This window comes from Pinus tabuliformis, chromosome 7 (assembly GCF_031772625.1).
Source record: "Pinus tabuliformis cultivar Carrire ecotype Pingquan chromosome 7, CPIR1, whole genome shotgun sequence".
Classification (NCBI taxonomy): domain Eukaryota; kingdom Viridiplantae; phylum Streptophyta; class Pinopsida; order Pinales; family Pinaceae; genus Pinus; species Pinus tabuliformis.
This window is the reverse complement of record NC_142293.1, coordinates 466,674,229-466,694,266: the sequence shown is the minus strand read 5'-3', so window position 1 is coordinate 466,694,266 and position 20,038 is coordinate 466,674,229. Positions and strand designations below refer to the sequence as shown.

The window sequence follows — 20,038 nt, the reverse complement described above, 5'->3', positions numbered from 1 at the left end:
GCAGTGTACGCAATGTTTGGCAGTTGATCCTGTGAAAATTTCAAGTATGAAATCCTATTGCAACAACTAGAAATTATTTTTCTAATTGTTAATTAATTTAACAATTTATCTGCTACGACAAATATCAATTAATTCACATTGCAGCCTTCACAAATAATCTGCGGAAGAAAATAGCGTTGGAAACTAAGAAATTGTAGCACACACGCGCATAAAATTTACACAGTTATTTTTGGAAAAATGTCCCCGGAAAGACCCAACTTGGGAAAACCGCTGCAGCAGCTGAGGGTTTTATTATTATGCAGCAGTGAGAAATTTTGAGTACAATAATTTGGTTGTCGAAATTTAGCTCTTCTACAGAGAAAATAGTGGCAAAAATATCTAGAGGGAAATTACCCTCACTCTGAACAATTCGAGCACTAAATTGCCTCTGAAAAGCAAGTTGTCCAACCAAGTCTGCGCAAGCCCTGTGTTAACCAAAGCTGCCTGCTGCAATCGCTGCCTGAATCATATGCTAATCAAGTCGTCCTGCTTGCTGCTAGCTGGGAAAACGTCTCTCCGGCACTTTGGAACCTTTGTTTGGCCTCTCGAACCGAAAATGTATGCCCTTTTCAGCAAATTGAACTACCCTTTGAGGCTTATGCGTTAGGATTGTGCATCTTCCTAGAGAAACTTCGACCTCTTTGCAAATGCACTTGCTGGATATGGAAAACTTCCTCCAACCTCACTATCCTTGCTCCTCACTGTCTCTGCTTCGATCTCTGGCTTTTCGGCAACTACTGCTGTTCTCTGGAAATTGACCTGCCAAGGAAATCGAACTTCTCGGGTGTTCAAGTGTATTCTCCAAGTGCCCATCGACTTCTTATAATTCTTTGTTGGGGCTCCAATGACCAAGATTAAAACTTAATCAAGGGCTAGGATCATATTGGAGTCGATCGGTGTGAGTTTCTAGAGAATTCTCACCTTGACTTAATTAATTATGATTAATTAATCAGTTTTCCTATGTTTGGACTTAGGAAACATTAAAAAATAGATTAATAATCTAATTAGGCCATCTCTAGGTGGAATTTCCAAAAACAATTTATGGGTTATGGAGATCTCATGTATTCTAGCCTCTCCACCAATTTTTCTGACTAGAACACATCCGATGCTACAAAAGCTAAGACTCCCTCTTAGCGAGGACTGTGTTCTAGTGCTGCATAACCTACTACACACCCTGTCTTTGTATCATCCTTTGTCACGCTACTAATGTCTGGCTATTGTCCACCAACCACTATGCAACTCTGATGTTGCATCTATGTTGCTGTCAACATTGCTAAACTGTTGTCAACTCTACATCTGCATGGCAACTCCCTCTCATCTGTTGTCGCTGCAACTGCAATAACTGCAACTAAGAAGCATCCAAAATGAATCAATTGTGTTTAGTATGATGCATCTGTCTTCTGAGTCTTGACTCTTTACTGCTACTAGCCTCTGCACTGTCACTGAAGAATCTGCACTGTTGTTGACTCTGAACTATGCCACTCTGCACTGCTGCCAACTTTGCACTGCGCTCCCCAACACCTGACTGTTACTAGCCTGCAACTGTCACTCTAGAATCTGACTACATCTTTGACACTGATCCATCCTGTTATTGAAAACTATGGGCTTTTGTAGCCAAGTAATGATCCTATGAGGTGGACTCCTCAATGGACCCTACCTGATCTCTGCAATCTCTAGGACTACAGATCCAAGTCACCCCACCTCTGTCCTAGAGGTATGGCTGCAAACATGGAAAACTCTTGTTCCAACCTGGAAGACAGCTTGTCAATCTTTGCTAGCGTTGTTGCCTGGTCCTGCTTGTCCTTCTTTTTGAGAGGACATTGCGTGCTACAATGACTGAACTCACCACATCTAAAGCATTTGACCTTTGATGGGTCCTTCTTCTTCTTCTTCTTCTTCTGCTCCCCCTACCCCTAACTGGGACCCTTAGATGCTAGGGCCACATTATCCTCCTCACTCTTCACGCCCTTTCTATCGTTGTTGTTGATGGTACTCTTTAACAGAGCCCGTCTCAATTCCTCCTGTTGCAGATTGGACCACATCCTATCCCACCTTGGCAAGGTATCTTTGACCAAGGTGCTCCGGACAAATACCTGCCAATCCTCCGAGACACTATATAGTGCCAATCATACAAGCGCTGTGGTTTGAGGTGTTGACCCAACAACTGCAAGTTGATCTCGAACTTCCTGAATCCGAGTGAAAAAGGAATCTATGCTCTCGCCCTTCTACATTCTAGTGTTCCTCAGCTTCTCCTAGAGATACATCTTCCGTTGCTCGAAAGAACTCTTAGACAAATCATCCCACATCTCCTTGGTTGTCCCTTTTTCTGCCACATGTGAGACTAGATGATGTCGGACACCATCCAAAATCATCCTCTTGGCCTTTGCCATTTTCTTCTTGCACTATTTCTGTTGACCAGGGTCTTGGGTAACTGCTACCACACTCTCTGCATAGGTCTTCAGACCATATTCACCTTGAAGGAATAACATCCTAGCCTTCCAGATGACATAGTTGGAGGCTCCCTCCAATCTATCTTGGTCTCTGGGCCCTGTTGTGGCCATCTCTAAATCTTATATGGAAACTCCCTCTTCCTCTGCTCGGCTTTTCCTCTGCTACTAGCACTCCCTCCTGGAATGCACAATTCTATTGGCTGCTACTGGGAAAATCAGATTTCTTGGCTAGAAATCATCTAAGAGAAATCTCCCTATGTGTGTGCAATTTCTCTTCCACGCGACGTTGATTTTGCTGCTGCAAAACCCTCTGCGTCCAACTAGAAATCTGCTCAGTGAAATTATGAGCTACTACTGTTCCCTCTGACTATTGGAATCAATGTCCCGAGAAACTTCGAGTTTTCTACAAGCTTGTAACTGAAAATCAAACTCCTACCCAACAATTTGAACTGCCTATCTAGGTACTGTGCAGCTTCTGAGAATTTCGGCCTACTACTCGCACTGAACAGTGAAATTCCCTTCACCACTTCTAAGCTTCCCGAATAATCCCTCGCGCTCTGATACGATGTGAAATTTCAAGTCTGAAATCCTATTGCAAGAACTAGAAATTATTTTTCTAATTGGTAATTAATTTAACAATTTATCTGCTACGGAAAATATCAAATAATTCACACTGCAACCTTCACAAATAAACTGCAGAAGAAAATAACGCTGGAAACTGAGAAAATATAGCACACACACATAAAATTTACACAATTAGTTTTGGACAAATGTCCCCGGAAAAAACCTACTTAGGAAAACCAGTGTAGTAGTTGAGGGTTTAATTATTATGCAGCAGTCAGAAATTCTACGTACAATAATCTGGATGTCGATATCCGGCTATCCTACAGAGAAAATAGTGGAAAAAATATCTAGAGGGAAATTACCCTCACTCCGGGCAATTCCAACAGTGAACTGCCTTTGAAAAGCAAATCGTCCAACTGGGTCTGTGCAGGCCCTACGTCAACCTGAAGTTGCCTGCTGCAACTGCTGCCTGAATCATCTGCTAATCAAGCGTCTTCCCTACTGCTAGCTAGGAAAATGTCTCTCCGACACTCTGGAACATCTATTCGCCCTCTGGAACTGAAAACATTCGTCCTCTTCAACAAATCGAACTGCCCTCTGAGGCTTCTGCGCTAGCACTGTGCAACCTCCTAGAGAAACTTCAACCTCTCTACAAATGCACTTGCTGGATCTGGAAAACTTCCTCCATCCTCACTGCCCCTACTTCGATCTCTCGCTTTCCGGCAACTGCTACTGCTCTCTGGAAATTGACCTGCCAAGGAAATCGAACTTCTTAAGTGTTCAAGTTTATTCTCCAGTGCCCATTGACTTCTTCTTATAATCCTTTATTGGGGCTCCAACGGCTAATATTAAAACTTAATCAAGGGATAGGATCATATCGAGTCGATCAGTGTGAGTTTCTAGAGAATTCTCACCTTGACTTAATTAATTCTGATTATGTAATATCCCTTATCAGGAATGTACCTCAAACACAAGCAAACCCCAACTGGAGATGGACTGGGAGGGCATTTACCAGATATGTCGCCTCTAAAAAGAGGACGAGATCCGAAGGCTACCTGGCCCTTTCCAGACTCTGTCTAAGAGTATAATAGAAACACACAAGTGGTATAATAGCCAAGAATGCTCAAAGAGATACAATTAGAATGACACGATATAATCAAATTAACCATAAACAGATACACAAGAAATATTGAGAGAATGCTAAGCCATTTTATTATACTGGGTAATAAAATGAGTGTAGGAGGTGATCAGGAAGATGGCACCTCTACTTGCACTAGGCAAGTGAAGAAATATACTCAGAATAGCGAAGGAATGGCCCCTTTTTAATCTGCGTCCAAGCTGCTGGGACACTGCTGTGCTGCTGCTGCTACTAGAAATCAAATGGGGATTTGGGGCTGCTCCTCTCCTCATAAAAGGTTAAAACTCTGGAATCAGACTCTACTCGAGAAACCCAGAAAAACCCAAAAATCTATCGTGGAATAGCTGACCCAAAAAATCACCCCCTTGGGGTTCTGCGCAGTTCCTCATTGCTCTGCGCTGCCACTGAATGAGATACTCCAGAAACCTGCCTGAAACCCCTACCAAAACTCCCCAATATGCAAGGGCTGATCCCCTGCTCTACCTCTCAGCACCAAACCTCCTGCAAATCCCTAACCCAGAACTGCGTCCCTCTCACAGTACTGCGCAGTCCTTCAGAACTGCGTCCCTCTCCTAGTGCTACACAAACCTCCAAAACGCTGCCACTACTGCTGCAAAATTTTTGATGAAACTACTGCTGAAATGCCAATGGGAATACCTTGCCCGAGCAGGCACTCGAAGTCCCCCGGGGCTAAGGGTGAGATCTCCGCATGGAGACACTCAATGCACTAAACAGTGCTACAGACTAGCTAAACAGCCAGCATGCTCCAAGTCGAAATGACTATCACAAATGCTCATAACAGAATGATCCAAATAAGAGGGCTCCTCTCTCATTTATAGCCTTTGCCTCTCTCAATCCCAAGGCTCACCTCCTCCTGCATGATTCCCCTCTTGCCACGTGTGTCTTCCCTCTTGCACAGTCCCTCCATGTGTCTGCTTGGGTTCCATTTCTGCGTCCCCCTTTGGCCCCCTTGGCTCCCCTTTAAGTCACAATGTGGTGCTACTTAGGAAATGACTTTTTATTCTAAAAGTGAGTTATGTCCCCCTTCCTCACTTTTATTTACAAAATAACTATAGAAGGCAAAAATTTGGACAAAATCGAATATTCCAATTAGTCATGGCTAATTAGGAATATTACAGTCTCCCTCGGCAAAATGTTTCTTGTCCTCAAGCAACTGAAGTGATGGATGCTGTAAGATCTTCTCACTCTCCCAAGTGGCATCCTCATCCGGCAAATTCTTCCATCTCACCAAGAATTCCCGGACCATCCTGCTCCACAGCTGCCTCTCCCTGGTATCAATGATAGCCTCCAGCTGCAATACCAAATGCCCCTCATCATCCATGGGTGGTAGCTCATTTGTCACTGTCACCCATTGCCCCAATGCCTTTTTTAGGCATGATACATGAAAAATGTTATGAATCTTGCTACCTTGGGGCAGCTCCAACTCATATGCAACCTGTCCAATCCTGCGTATCACCCTGTATAACCCATAAAAGCGAGGCTTGATCTTCTCAACCCCTTTCTGCTTCAGTGACGACTGTCGGTATGGCTGTAATCGTAGGTAGACCATGTCCCCTACCTCGAACTATCTCTCCACCTGACCCCTGTCGGCATACAACTTCTGCTGATTCTGTGTTGTAGCCATGTTATCCTTGAGAGCTCGGAGGATATCTTGACTCTCTTGGATCCAAATCTTGGCTCTAGGAGCCCTGCTATCACCAAACATCATGCCAACAAAAGATAAAAGATGGTACCCATACAAGGCATAGAATGGTGACATACCAATGGACATGTGATGTGAAGTATTGTAGCAGTACTCCCCCAGATGCAGCCACTTCAGCCATGCTCGTTGCTGCCCGCTAACATAGTTACGCAAGTAGCCCTCCAGCCACTTGTTAACTATCTCTATCTGCCCATCCGTCTGTGGGTGATAACTGGTACTCGGTGTCAACTTCGTCCCCACCAATCGGAAAAGCTCCTGCCAAAACCCGCCCATAAAACAGTTGTCCCTATCACTGACGATGGTCTTAGGAAGACCATGTAGCCTGAAGATCTCCCTGAAGAACAGCTCGGCCACCTGTGCTGCTGTATAATGTGCGCATATGGCAAAGAAATGTGCGTACTTCGTCAGCCGATCAACAATGACAAAGATGCAATCCTTGCACTGTACCATGGGCAACCCTGTGATGAAGTTCATTTAAATGCTCTCCCATTTCCCCTCCGGAATGGGAAGAGGCTGTAATAATCCCGCGGGATGGCTCGTCTCCCCTTTGTTCCTCTGGCAAACATCGCACTCCCTGATATGCTGGAGTACGTCCTCCTTGAGGCCCTTCCATGAGAACCTCTCTCTAATGGCCCTATAGGTTTTGGTAAACCCCTGATGGCCTGCCAATGGTGAGTCATGTGATGCCTGGAGTATCTTCTTCTTGAGCTGAGACCCCTCAGTCAAGAAGATCTGATCCCTGTAACAGATGATCTCATCGATCACCCTGTACCTATCATCTGCCACCTGCCCGTCCAAAACCTCACATGCAAACCTATCCTTGGAGTACTCTACTAAGAGTCGAGCCCTCCAATCTGTATCCAAGCTCATAAGAGACAACGTGGCTGGTCTACGTGAAAGGGCATCTGCTACCACGTTGTTCTTACCCTTGACATACTCAATGTCAAAGTCATATGCTTGGATCTTACTGATCCACTTCTGCTGCCTCTCCTGTAACTGCTTCTGCTCCAAGAAGAACTTGAGGCTATTGTGATCAGTCCTCACCCTGAACCTGTTGCCCACCAAATACTGTCGGTACTTAGCCAATGCATGCATGATGGCCAGCATCTCCTTGTCGTATATGGAATACAACCTCTCGTGCGGAAGGAGCTTCTGGCTCTCAAAGGCTATAGGGTGACCTCCCTGCATCAATACTGCGTCGATCCCCTCTCCCGACGCATCACACTCCAAAACAAATGGCTGCGTAAAATATGGCAATGCAAGCACTGGGTAGCTACTCATAACCTCCTTGAGCCTGTCAAAGGCTCGCTACGCTGTATCCGACCAACTGAATGCCCCCTTCCTCGTCAAGCCTGTCAGGGGTGCAGCAAGCTGTGAGAAACCTTCGACGAACTTCCGGTAGTACGTACAAATGCCAATGAATCCTCGAAGTTCCGTCACGTTTCTCGACTCCGGCGATTCTCTGATGACCCTGATCTTCTCCTCGGGGACTGTCACTCCGTCCACCCCTATGATGTGTCCCAGATATAACATCTCCGTCAACCCAAACTCACACTTGGAGAGTTTGGCATAGAACTGTTGCTCCTGTAAGATACGCAATACTGCCTCAATGTGCTGGAGATGCTCCTCCCAAGTCCTGCTGTAAATGAGAATATCATCGAAGAATACCAACACAAACTTCCTCAAGTGACTACGGAAGATGTGATTCATGCAAGACTGAAATGTAGCTGGGGCGTTGGTTAGCCCAAAAGGCATCACCAAGAACTCAAAGTGCCCATAGTGACACCTGAAGACGGTCTTGGGAATGTCCTGCTCCCTCACGCGAATCTGATGGTACCCTGATCTCAAATCAATCTTTGAGAAGAAACGTGCCCCTCCCAGCTCGTCCATCAACTCATCGATCCTGGGTATGGGGTACCTGTTCTTCAGGGTCTTCTTGTTCAAGGCCCTGTAGTCAATGCACATCCTCAGCGTACTGTCTTTTTCTTCACCAACACCACAGAAGAAGCAAAAGGACTCGTGCTCGATCTAATGTGCCCAAGAGCCAGCAACTCCTGGATAGCGCTCTCAATCTCATCCCGATAGGCCTTGGGGTGCCTATAGGGGGTGGTGATCACTACCTGTATGCCCTGCTCTAGCTCGATGGTGTGCTCAAACCCCCGATCCGGTGGATGTCCTAGTGGAATCTCCCCAAACACTATGGCATACCGATCAAGGATGGACTGTATCTCTGGATGTACCGACTGCCCTGTAGTCCCTGCCTCTGATGCACGCAGCTCCACTACCCACTCTATGTCTCCCTTCCGAAAGACTGCCTCCATCCGATGAGCCGAAACAGTCTGAGGCAGATATGTGTGCTGTCCCCGTATCTTCTCATGCCTCCCTGTCTTCTCATCATCCCACTCCATCTCTAGGGTCTTCCAATCCGTCGTGACCTTCCCTAGAGTGCCATTGAACACCCAATATCATGTTGGTGTCCTGGATATCGACCACGAAAAAGTGGTCAGTCAATGTGTAGGTGCCCATCGTCACTGAAAGCTCTGGAACATAATGAGCACACGTCATGGTCTGATCTCCTGGGACCAAGACTGAGAACCCATCGAAGCTCTCTGTCTGTATACCTCTCCGCTCAACCATCTGTGCATCGATGAAGTTGTGGGTTGCCCCACTATCAACCAAAACTGATACTCGTTGGCCACATACTGTCCCTCGTACGCATAGCGTCAAATACTTGGGAACTCCTTGCAATGTTGCAAGGGCCCCTCCGATGGGTGCAAATGATGCACCTCCTGCTGCTGCTGGTGGAGGTGGAAAAGGTCCCTATACGGCATGGCTATCTTCGGCCTCCCCATCATCCTCGTCATCCTCTTCTCCACTGCTCTCAGAGAAGACCTCAATAAAATGTGCTTTGCCAGCAACACATTTGTGTCTCGGTGCCCACGGCCACTGACATGTGAAGCACAACCACTTCTTCTTTAGCTCCCTCCTGGCATCATCATCAAGTTGTACTCGTCCTGGATTCCCCTTTGGAGGTGGAATCCTCACGCCCTTCCCCTTACACTGGAAAGTCTGTCTCTGGGGGTAAGGTGTCCGGGTCCTGGGTAAGACATCCTGTAAGTCTTGGGTCCTGCTGATAGCGTCCTGGAGTGTGGCTGGCCTAGTGGATCGAACTAGACCCCGAAGTGGCTCTGCTAACCCCTCAACATAGATATAGACCCTTCGCGCCGTGGATAGGTCTGGCACCATCATGGAGACCCTCAAGAAATCTGCAATGTAGGTCTCTGGGCTCCCTGTCTGTTTGAGCTTCGTCAGCTCAACAAAATGCTGCTCTGGATCCCTCCGGTCAAATTGCTCCATCAATCTCCTGGTGAACTCAGCATATGTCATCACTGTAGAGTGCCCGAGTGTAACCATCCCATGAAACCACCAATCCTGGGCCTCACCATCCAAATGCAATGTTGCCACCTTGATGGCCTCTGTCTCTGACATCTGGTTAAGCTGGAAATAAATGTCCAACTTCTCCACCCAAGACTTTGCAGAACTGTTTGATGAACCATCAAACGTAGGCAAGTGGAATCTACTCGCTGCACGGTGGGTGTCACCATCATGGTAATGCCGGTACCCTCTGTGATGGTCGCGGGGTTTGCTATCCCACTGGAGCTGAACAAAATCTCTGAATGAGAGGGCTTCCCTGAACTCCTGCCCATAGGCCTAGTACTCTGCAAAATAATCGCCCATATGTCCGGGCTCTGCCTCTTACTGGGCTACGGCCCCCGTGTCTGCTCCTAAGAAAGTGGGCATGGTAGAGCGTGTAGGGGCATGTGAGGCCACCTGCTGCTGCTGCGCAGTATCACGCTGCTCTGGCAAATGGTGGGATGCGCTCGATCCCTCACCAACCTGGAAAACCCGTGGGCTCTCACGCTGTCTAGTCTCTACTGCCATGAATCTCTGCCCCATCACCTCAATCTGTCTCGACAGACCCTGCACTGATTTGAGGAGCATATCCGCAAATCTCTTCCTGTCATCATCTGCCATTGGAGCCTCCTGCTCTGCGTCCACCACAGGGCCCTCTGCTCTGCGTCCACTACAGGCTCCTCCTGTTCTGCGTCTACTACCGGAACACAGTCTCCCTCTCCATAAGTGTTCTCCAACCTACGCCCAGAGTCTCTATATCTCCGACCTCTGTAACAGATATAGGGTTTTTCCCGTGGTGTCATAGATTGCTAGCTCCATAGGCTGAGCCAGATCTATGCTTTGATACCACTGTAATATCCCTTATCAGGAATATACCTCAAACACAAGCAAACCCCAACCAGAGATGGACTGGGAGGTCATTTACCAGATATGTCGCCTCTAAAAAGAGGATGAGATCTGGAGGCTACCTGGCCCTTTCTAGACTCTGTCTAAGAGTATAATAGAAACACACAAGTGGTATAATAGCCGAGAATGCTCAAAGAGATACAATAACAATGATACGATATATATCAAATTAACCATAAACAGATACACAAGAAATGCAGAGATAATGCTAAGCCATTTTATTATACTGGGTAATAAAATGAGTACAGAAGGTGATCAAGAAGATGGCACCTCTACTTGCACTAGGCAAGTGAAGAAATATACTCAGAATAGCGAAGGAATGGCCCCTCTAATCTGCGTCCAAGCTGCTGGGAAACTATTGTGCTGCTGCTGCTGCTAGAAATCAAATGGGGATTTGGGGCTGCTCCCCTCCTCAGAAAAGGCTGAAACTCTGGAATCGGACTCTACTCAAGAAACCCAGAAAAACCTAGAAAGCTCTCGTGGAATAGCTGACCCCCAAAAATCACCCCCTTGGGGTTCTACGCAGTTCCTCACTGCTCTGCGCCGCCATTGAATGAGATACTCCAAAAACCTGCTTGAAACCCCTGCCAAAACTCCCAAATATGCAAGGGTTGATCCCCTGCTCTACCTCTCAGCACCAAACCTCCTGCAAATCCCTAACCCAGAACTGCGTCCCTCTCACAGTTCTGCGCAATCCTTCAGAACTCGTCCCTCTCCTAGTGCTGCACAGACCTCCAAAACGCTGCCACTACTGCTGCAAAAAGGCTGATGAAACTACTGCTGAAATGCCAATGGGAATACCTTGCCCGAGCAGGCACTCGAAGTCCCCCGGGGCTAAGGGTGAGATCTCCGAACGGAGACACTAAATGCACTAAACAATGCTGCAGACTAGCTAAACAGCCAGCGTGCTCCAAGTTGAAATGACTATCACAAATGCTCATAACAGAATGATCCAAATGAGAGTGCTCCTCTCTCATTTATAGCCTTTGCCTCTCTCAATCCCAAGGCTCACCTCCTCCTCCATGATTCCCCTCTTGTCACGTGTGTCTTCCCTCCTGCGCAGTCCCTCCATGTGTCTGCGTGGGCTCCATTTCTGCGTCCCCCTTTGGTCCCCTTGGCTCCCCTTTAAGTCACAACATTGTGCTACTTAGGAAATGACTTTTTATTCTAAAAGTGAGTTATGTCCCCCTTCCTCACTTTTATTTACAAAATAACTATAGAAGGCAAAAATTTGGACAAAATCGAATATTCCAATTAGCCATGGCTAATTAGGAATATTACAGATTAATTAACCAGATTAATTAGGAAACATTAAAAATAGGTTAATAATCTAATTAATCCATCTCTAGGTGGAATTTTCGGAAACGATTTCTAGGTTATGGAGATCTCATGTATTCTAGCCTCTCCACCAAGTTTTGTGACTAGAACACGTCCGATGCTACAAAAACTAACAGATCTGAGGCCCAGAGGAGGTTTGTCTCACTCTTGAAACATGGGAGGGCATGCACCATCTTCAGAGCTCTCATTTGGAGCAGTCTATAGGCTTATCTTTCATCAGGCCACGAGACCAGCATTTGTGCCCCAGAACTACCTTGGAGCACCACATGATGACCTACATAGAGATTGAGGGGCCATCCCCTTGTCCATCATTCATGGAGCCCTCTCTCTCATCATGGCACCTAGGACTCAACGAGGCTCTCCAATGGACCCTTCATCATGACGTCATCATTTTGGCTCACTTATGGTTTGCTTCTTCATCACTTTTGATAGCTACTTGGTGGGCTTGTCACCAAGACTTGTATCTAGCACATTATTTTACGATTTTTGGGGCTAATTAGGCTAAATCGAATTAGGAGAGACTCATATAAATAGAGATGAGTCTCATTTGTGAGAACTCATCATCATCACTTGGATTTCTCTTATAAAAAGAATATCACACTTTTCTCTTCGACAAATTGGAGACTCTTTGATGCATTTCGATATCTTTGGAAGCTAGAATTTTGATCTTTCTTGGAGCTACTTCTTGATTTGTGGTTGGATATATCTCATTGTCATCTTGTATGTAATCTCGAATGAATATTTTCTTTTGAAATGACGTCTAATGTATGGAATTGTTGCAACTAATTAATGCTATTGTGCCCTAGTTTATTGAATATCATTATAAAGGCTATTTTGGTTGGCAATTGCATATGTTACTCATTGCATGACAATAGATGAATGTTCCTAGTGGATGAATTTTATTTTCTTCCATGAAAATCCATAGATCTTGGTTGGGTAAATGTTAAAGCTTGGTTTCTATGGAATCCATCTTTAGCCTCCTTGAAGACAATTTTGGCAAATTTTGAATCATATTAGACTCCATAGCCAAGGGAAATAGACATTGGTCCAAGAACATTGGTGATCACCATTTCTTTTCCATCTCTTTTCATTTCCCAGAAGCGGCCCCTCTCCATAGGGCAGCTAGCTAGGGCATCCTGCGAATTTTAATGGAGTGAGAATTTTGGAATTTCATTTAGATAGAACTCTCCCTTTGTGTTTTCTCTTAAGGATTTCAAATTTTGGTTGAGTTCCCACGGTTGACTCTAGGCATACCTATCATCATTGCAAATTTCAAGCCCTAGGTCTTGACCTCCATCCTAGGTCTTTCTTGGAGAGCCTTTTGCTTCCTAGAAGCATTAAGCCTTAATTGAGCTTACCCTTGAACAGGCCTTGTGAAATCACTCCATACATAGTCATTGGCATATCCATTATGAGTGATTTCCTCCTACCAGGACTCCTCCCATTGGTGAAAATCCATAAAGAGCAGGGGACATTACTTGAGATGACAGTGGGTCTTTGTCCCATTGTTGTCATTTGGTCTAGTTGTTGTCCCATAGGTTCCCCTCCCAGGGCCCTGCTAGATTGTGTGGCAACAGTCCCAACACAATTGTTCTCTTTATTTTAACGATTTTTTTGGATCTCCATATCCCTTTTAGGAAGCCTCCACAAGAGAAGATTTTCCATGGAATTTATGGATTTTTCTATTTCGTCCATCTTCTTATCCATCTTCTTTTCCATTTCATCCATCTTATTTTCCATGTTACTTATTCTCATCCATTTTGTTTTCCATTTTACTTTTAAGGATTTGTTGAGAACATGATGAATCTGCTTGTTTCAATAAACTATGACTATGTTCATCAACTTTGTTCTTTAATTGGAAGAACCTATATTCTAAGTCTTCATCTGTTTTTGGATGTCATATTTGAGTTTTTATGAGTAGTATTTTTTGTAGAACCCTTTGCCATATGAGAAAATAATAATAGTACTTCTTTTTATCACAACTTTTAGTTACTCAAAAAAAGATCTTTTCCAATTAAAAGTTATGCCAATTGTAAATTGTGTACATTTAAAACCTTAATTTGGAGACTGTCTAGATGGTTGACCTTTATCTTAATATATCTCTGACATTTGGGTCCTTCTGAGTCTGAAATTTCAGCTTGTAGCACCCTAATGTGATTTCTTAAACTTTTGAAAATTTCCTAATCAAAAACTTTATAATTTTGACTAATTCCATGGTTAGTCAAAAACCCTAACTTACACAAGATATATCTCATAAAATATAAGCATTCATTCAAAATATAAAATATAATCTTGCTATGTTTACATTGTTTTAGCATCTTAGTGTTTGGCTACTTTTTCAGCTCCTAGGTTCTTTTTCTACCCCAGTTCTCTACTTTACTATATATAATTTCAAGTCCATTGACCTACCTTGTGCTGGTGGAACAAGCTACACTCAAACACAAACCATTGTAAAACAATTAGAAGGCCACCAAGAGTGGGTAGTTAGCTCAGTTAATAAAGCAGCCCCACAGGCCAGGAAGGTGCTGAGTTCAATTCCTAGACTTCCCATTTCTCACATGATATCAGAGCCAGCTAGGAATTCCCAGCCAGTTGAAGTGCTTGAAGGGATGGTTGGTGTAACAAGTGACACTTAAACACAACTAATTGTAAAACAATTAGAAGCCCATTATTAGTTGGTAGAGCTGTCCTACCAGCCAGCGGGGTCCTGGGTTTGATTCCTATTTTCCTTTTTTCACAATTTGGTCATTTGTGGACATCAATATTAATTATTCTTTTCCTTTCTTTCTGTGATGAGCAATGCCCATTGTATGTTGTCTTTTCTTCAAATATGCACTGCTCCCTTATTTCATTCACTTGAGATTCATTGAGTTTTTGGGATGAGATTTCTCTTTGTGATCTTCTAATTTGGATTATCAAGATTTTATGATTGTGATTTTGCTCACTTTTATGGTGCTTACTTTCATTTACTTCATGAAATAAGTGCAGATGGTAGGTTTCATCTTAGTTTTCCATTCTTGGAGTAACCCAATTTATTCATGCATGACCATAATCTTACCAAGTGGAACCTTCCAAGCCCCCCTAATTTGGCAATCATGGAGGTTGACGAATTTATTTATGTTTTTCATGTTTATACAATCATTATTTCTACGGAATGCATGTTGTTCAGCCAGTTTCATCTTGGTCATTGATTCTTCGGTTATGCAAAGATTTAATGCATGATTGAAATTCTTTTTGAAACATCTTCATCCCCTGTTGCAGCAATCCTGACTTTTACGAGGAGCAGCTAACAAAAATTCCCTGTATGTGGCAGTCCTGACTTCTAATAGGAGTCTCCATTCTTGTTGTGCCAGTCCCGACTTTTAATAGCAGCTGACAAACATTCCTGTTGTGCCAATCCTGACTTTTAATAGTAGCAACTAACAAACAGAGTGGTTTAGCAGTCTCAGTTCACGATACCGTTATTTTAAGAAGCTGAAGCATGTGACTGACTCATGTTGCATATGCAAGTTGTGTCAATTTAATGCATAGTCCCCTCAAGGTCCTTTAATTCTGAAGAAATTTTCTATTTTCATTACAGTCCTGGACGCTTCATTACAAGTTGGCGGTTGATAACATTCACAGTAAATGGTTTAATATTGAGAGAAAATACCATGCATTAGAATTGAGAGTAATTGCCCCTATGCTTTATGGTAGCTAACAAAAAAATGTCTAGATGCTTCCACATGGTAGCAGATGTAATGCATTTTAGCTCTAGACGTTCTTAGTCCAGAAAATGTTCAGCTTTTCCGTTTCCTAAAAATTCCTGATAATCAAGTCCTGACAGGAAGTAAAAACATGAGTTCCAAAGCTTTCGTTCAGGGCTAATATATGTTTCAAATGTCTAGGAACGCTCGGGGCTAATATATGTTTCAAATGTCTAGCAAAATATAAATGAATTGCTTAAATTTGATATTTTCAGTAATTTATCTGAGAAAACATAGAGATGCAGCAAAAATCAATATTAGTTTGGTATCACTAAAACAATACATTCGTTATGAGTTATAATATTAAGTAATGTCACAAATTTTGAGTCAATGCTCTATATGTGAATGCTTACTATGTATGATTTATATCACTGATGTCAACCATGCTTTTGTTAATGGGTGGCATTTGGTTATTTCTTGCTTCCTAATTGGTGTTTCTTCTTATTTGCGTTGGGTTATGATTCAATGAATTGTTGTTCTTTAGACTTCAAGCCTTTCAACTTTTTACCTATTTTCAAACTTGAACATTCTTATTTGTTCTACTTTGCGAATTATTAATATTGTTCCTAAATGCTTTTCTTTACTTGGGTTGCTTGAAACTTAGTATAACTGCTATGAATGGATTTGCATGAAATCAAAATGATTTTCTCCATTTTTATCATGGAGTGAAGAGTTTCTTACTGGGAGAAATCTTGTAAATAGTGGAATTAGTTTTCCTGTAGCTATCCAGGGTAATGAATTGTCTTATAATTATCTCTAATTGTGAAAATATTAGCAAGTTTAAATTAAATTGAAAAGAGCCTATTTGCAGGAATACATTTCTTCTGCCTTGCAAATATGCTTTTTTATTCTCATGTTGTCTTTTCTTTCCTTTTAAAAATTGTTGGTACATTTATCAGAAGCTGCATATATTTTTGGACATCTGTTTCTATATTAAAACAAAATTACCAAAGTGGAGTCATATTCATATGAAATTCCGTTGTCTAATTTTTCTCATGTCTTGAATTTATGTGAAATTGAAAATGTCTTAGATACTTCCTAGTTTTGTGCTTCATAATTATTTCTTTCCTCGTCACTTGTTGCTTCTGGTGGCTTAAAATATCCACAATGGATTGCCACATCTCAAGTATGTCACTCCATTTGGAATTCTAACTTTTTTACATGATGAAACCCTAGGATAAAATTATTTCCCTCCTTTATATGGCTTTCTTGAAGTTATAATGTTTCCTTTCTTATCTGGTAGCTTGTTTTCTTGTTCCACAAAAAGTTAATGCATATTATTGGTAGGGGTCTGTATTTGTTAATCCTAGCTTCTTGTGTATGTTTAATGGTTATCTTGTTCTCTAAGATATTCATGCATCTTACTATTGCAAGTCCATGAGATGTAAATCTTAGCTTGACCTGATTGTACGTGATCGTTATTATTTTCAAATTGAGTCCATTTGAGCTAATTTAAGCCATTTCTGAAAGCATCCATCTTATAGGTATTATCAATTGGCCGCAGTATTTTGTGTTTGTTGTCTGATATGAACCCTGGTTGAAATGTTGGTTACAAGTGGATGCATTTCTTTAGTTTGTGAACATCTTGACACTGCCAATTGATGTTTGTTTCCTCGCTCATGGGTAAATGAAAAATGAATTCTTTCTCCTATTTGAATTTGAGAAATGCTTCTGGCAGACTAAGCTCATTTTCTTTAGTTTTTTATGATTGTATGTGCATAGGATGCAGTCGAAGTTAAGAATTTAAACCATACCACAGCAGACAAGATTTTATTCGGATATGTGCTAATTTTCTGAGTCTGATATTTTCCATTTAATGAATTTAAGCTTTTCATGCATTTTGAAACACGAAATATTTGAGAAACTTTTTGAATGTGTGTTAAGTTTGCAATAAATTTGACCATTGAATACTATCGAAGAGATGACTAGCATTGCAGTGTGCACAAATGTTTCAATCAGATAGAACATTGATTGCTAGCTTAAATTTGTTGGGTTGACCTGAGGCAACGTTTGTGAAAAGATAGGCACTGAACATACTTACGTTTACGTTTCCTTTATTTAGCCTACTCATAGAGAAGGTGTACTGGAGATACTTAAGCATCTTTTTCTCAACAGACAATAACTGCATAAACATTTCGTAATGTTAAAATTTGTTTACCCTTTGTGAGCAGATTTCAGTTGTGTCATTTGTGTTAAAAGGTGAGTTCAACTAAAATGATGATAGTTGTAAGAATGAATAGGATCTTTGAAACTTTTGGGATGCGGTCATCTAAAATTATCAATATTTTGTCATCCAAATGTGTTTTAGTACAACAGTTATACTAAGTACGGATGCTGTACAAAAATAAGTGCTATTCTCTTGTTCTGAACACGTGCAACTGACTTTGATGTTCAGTATATTAGCAGAAAATATTGCATGCATAATAAAAGTTGAATAGTTATCGGATTCCAGTGTAATTCATGTTTACCTCTAAATACTAATGAAAGTTACTTTACATATGAGCAGAACATATTGCATGCATATAAAAAGTTGCATGTTTTTCGGATTCCAATGTGATTCATGTTTACTTCTAAATACCAGTAAAAAGTTATTTTACATATTAGCAGAACACATTGCATGTTTAAGTTCAAGTTGGTCTAAAATTTCATGATCCTCTTGCTGCTACATTTGTGTACCGTTGAGCAAGTCTGAAAATTGTTTATTCACTACTCTGGATTCTATTAGAGGTGTACCCTAAAAGTATAACTTGCATTTAGATTAATAGTATAGATAGGAGAGATTGCAAACCCTGTTGTAAATCCTTTGTTATTGCTTGTTTAGTGCTCGGTGAAGCAGGCTTGTCCTGAAGTGGTTATGTTTCGAAATGATGTGTGCTTGTATGTTTAAAATGGAATCTTCACTCGCCTAATGCAGAGTCTATTTCCACAGGCGTCAGAAAGAGGCAGAATTGAAGCTTTTGGAGGAGGAGACAGCACGGAGAATTGAAGAAGCCATTCAAAAAAGAGGTCGAGGAAGCCTTCTTGAAGTATGAAGAAGTTAAACTAGAAATACAGATATATTTAGAAGATGGCAGGAAGACGATGATTCAGGATGTTGCTATACAACTTCAGGAGAAGCAAGAAAATCTTTCTCAGAAAAAGCTGAAAGAAGTATGTTTAAAATAGCCACGAGAATACTGTAATATCATTGGATACTGCTATTGTTTGATCTTTCAATTAATGGACTGCTACGTTCCATTTTGGTAACTTTGATACAAAAAATCTGTTCTATTACAGGAGGAAGCACGGAAGCAGAACGAAGAATTAGATAAAATGGCAGAGAAAAAGAAGAGTAAATTGAACTGTAACAGTTAAGAGCAATACTGGAACAGCAACAGAAAGAGGAGGAACGTTATCGTGAGTTGGAGGCTCTTCTGCAACAAAAAGAGAAAGCCATTCGGTGTAAAAAGCTTGAAGAACAACAACGTGCAGAGCAAATGAAGATGCGGGGCAAAAATAAAGCTCGCCCAAAGCTTTCTTTTGCATTTGATTTCAAGTAATGTGGGTTGATAACTTGTGTCTCGAGCTCTAAAGATCTCTTAGCATTCTTGAATGGGGGGATTTAAGTTACTCTGTATAAATTAATTGTCCATGGATATTCAAAATGAATTAGCCAAATGTTCGCGATATATTGGAAGGATCGGATCAACATCTCTGTATGGACACTTGAAAATTATAGAATTTTAATCAACATTGTGAGTGTAGCGGTCTTGAATACTCTCAGTTTAGTCTTTACTCATTGTTTGTTTCTTCCAGCTGTGTTCCAATAAAACATTCAACCATAATGCTTTCTTCTCTTAAATTTCACAAGGGTATGAAATGTCAGTTTTTCTGCAAGAAAAATAGCTCCCTAGCGGGAAATGAAAATGAACTAATATGTGAAAAAATATTTATTTTTCAGACCAAAAACAACAGTGAGCCATACTCTATAAGTTTGTATTAACAACTTTCAAAGCTGCAAAAGATGAAGGCTTTCAAAATTGATTCTTCCATTTCTATATTATATCGCATTATAATACAAAACTCCTGATCTACTATTGTCTAATCTTTTTCTAATTCAATCTTGTATAATTCCAATATGTGTTTCTATATAGTTTGCATGTGCTTCCCACAAATTATGTCAAACTTGCATGCATTTAACTTATTTCTTACTAAATAGTCAGTTGTTCGTAAATTCTATTTCTTAGATAAAGCATGTATAGAATCTTATTTTCATTAATAGTTTTTTACACAAAAGGCATGCATGTGTTATTATTTATTGGTCCATTCTATTTCTTGGATAAAGCATGTATAGAATCTTATTTTCACTAATACCTTTTTGCACAAAAGGCATGCATGTGTTGTCTTAAAATTACATTCATTGGATCTACTTATTTCCTAAATTATATTCTTTGGATAAAGATATTTCAGATGTTCATTGGATCTACTTATTTCCTAAATTATATTCTTTGGATAAAGATATTTCAGATGTCAACTAGAATTAGTGTACATGATCATTATTATTTAATACTTTAATGGTCATTTTGTTTCATTTCAACTGGTCACCAAATTTTTCAAATTAGTGATATACCTTATACGTTGTTGTTTTTGGAAAAACCGTGGCATGTGCATGAAATGCTTCTGAAAAAACTATGGCATGTGGGCGATGTTTCACACACATGCCACAGTTTTTCTAGAAGCA

The 20,038-nt window shown here is 41.6% G+C and overlaps 1 pseudogene across 1 annotated transcript in view; it reads left to right on the top strand.

Annotated features, from left to right (window-relative positions):
* LOC149247968 (uncharacterized) overlaps positions 1-19,308 on the top strand; it is a 265,298-nt pseudogene extending 245,990 nt beyond the window's left edge. The window contains exons 4-5 of the transcript XR_016264067.1: positions 18,248-18,468; positions 18,595-19,308. The product of XR_016264067.1 is annotated as an uncharacterized LOC149247968 (transcript). The remainder of the gene's footprint in view (positions 1-18,247; positions 18,469-18,594) is intronic.
* The last annotated feature ends 730 nt before the right edge of the window (positions 19,309-20,038 follow it).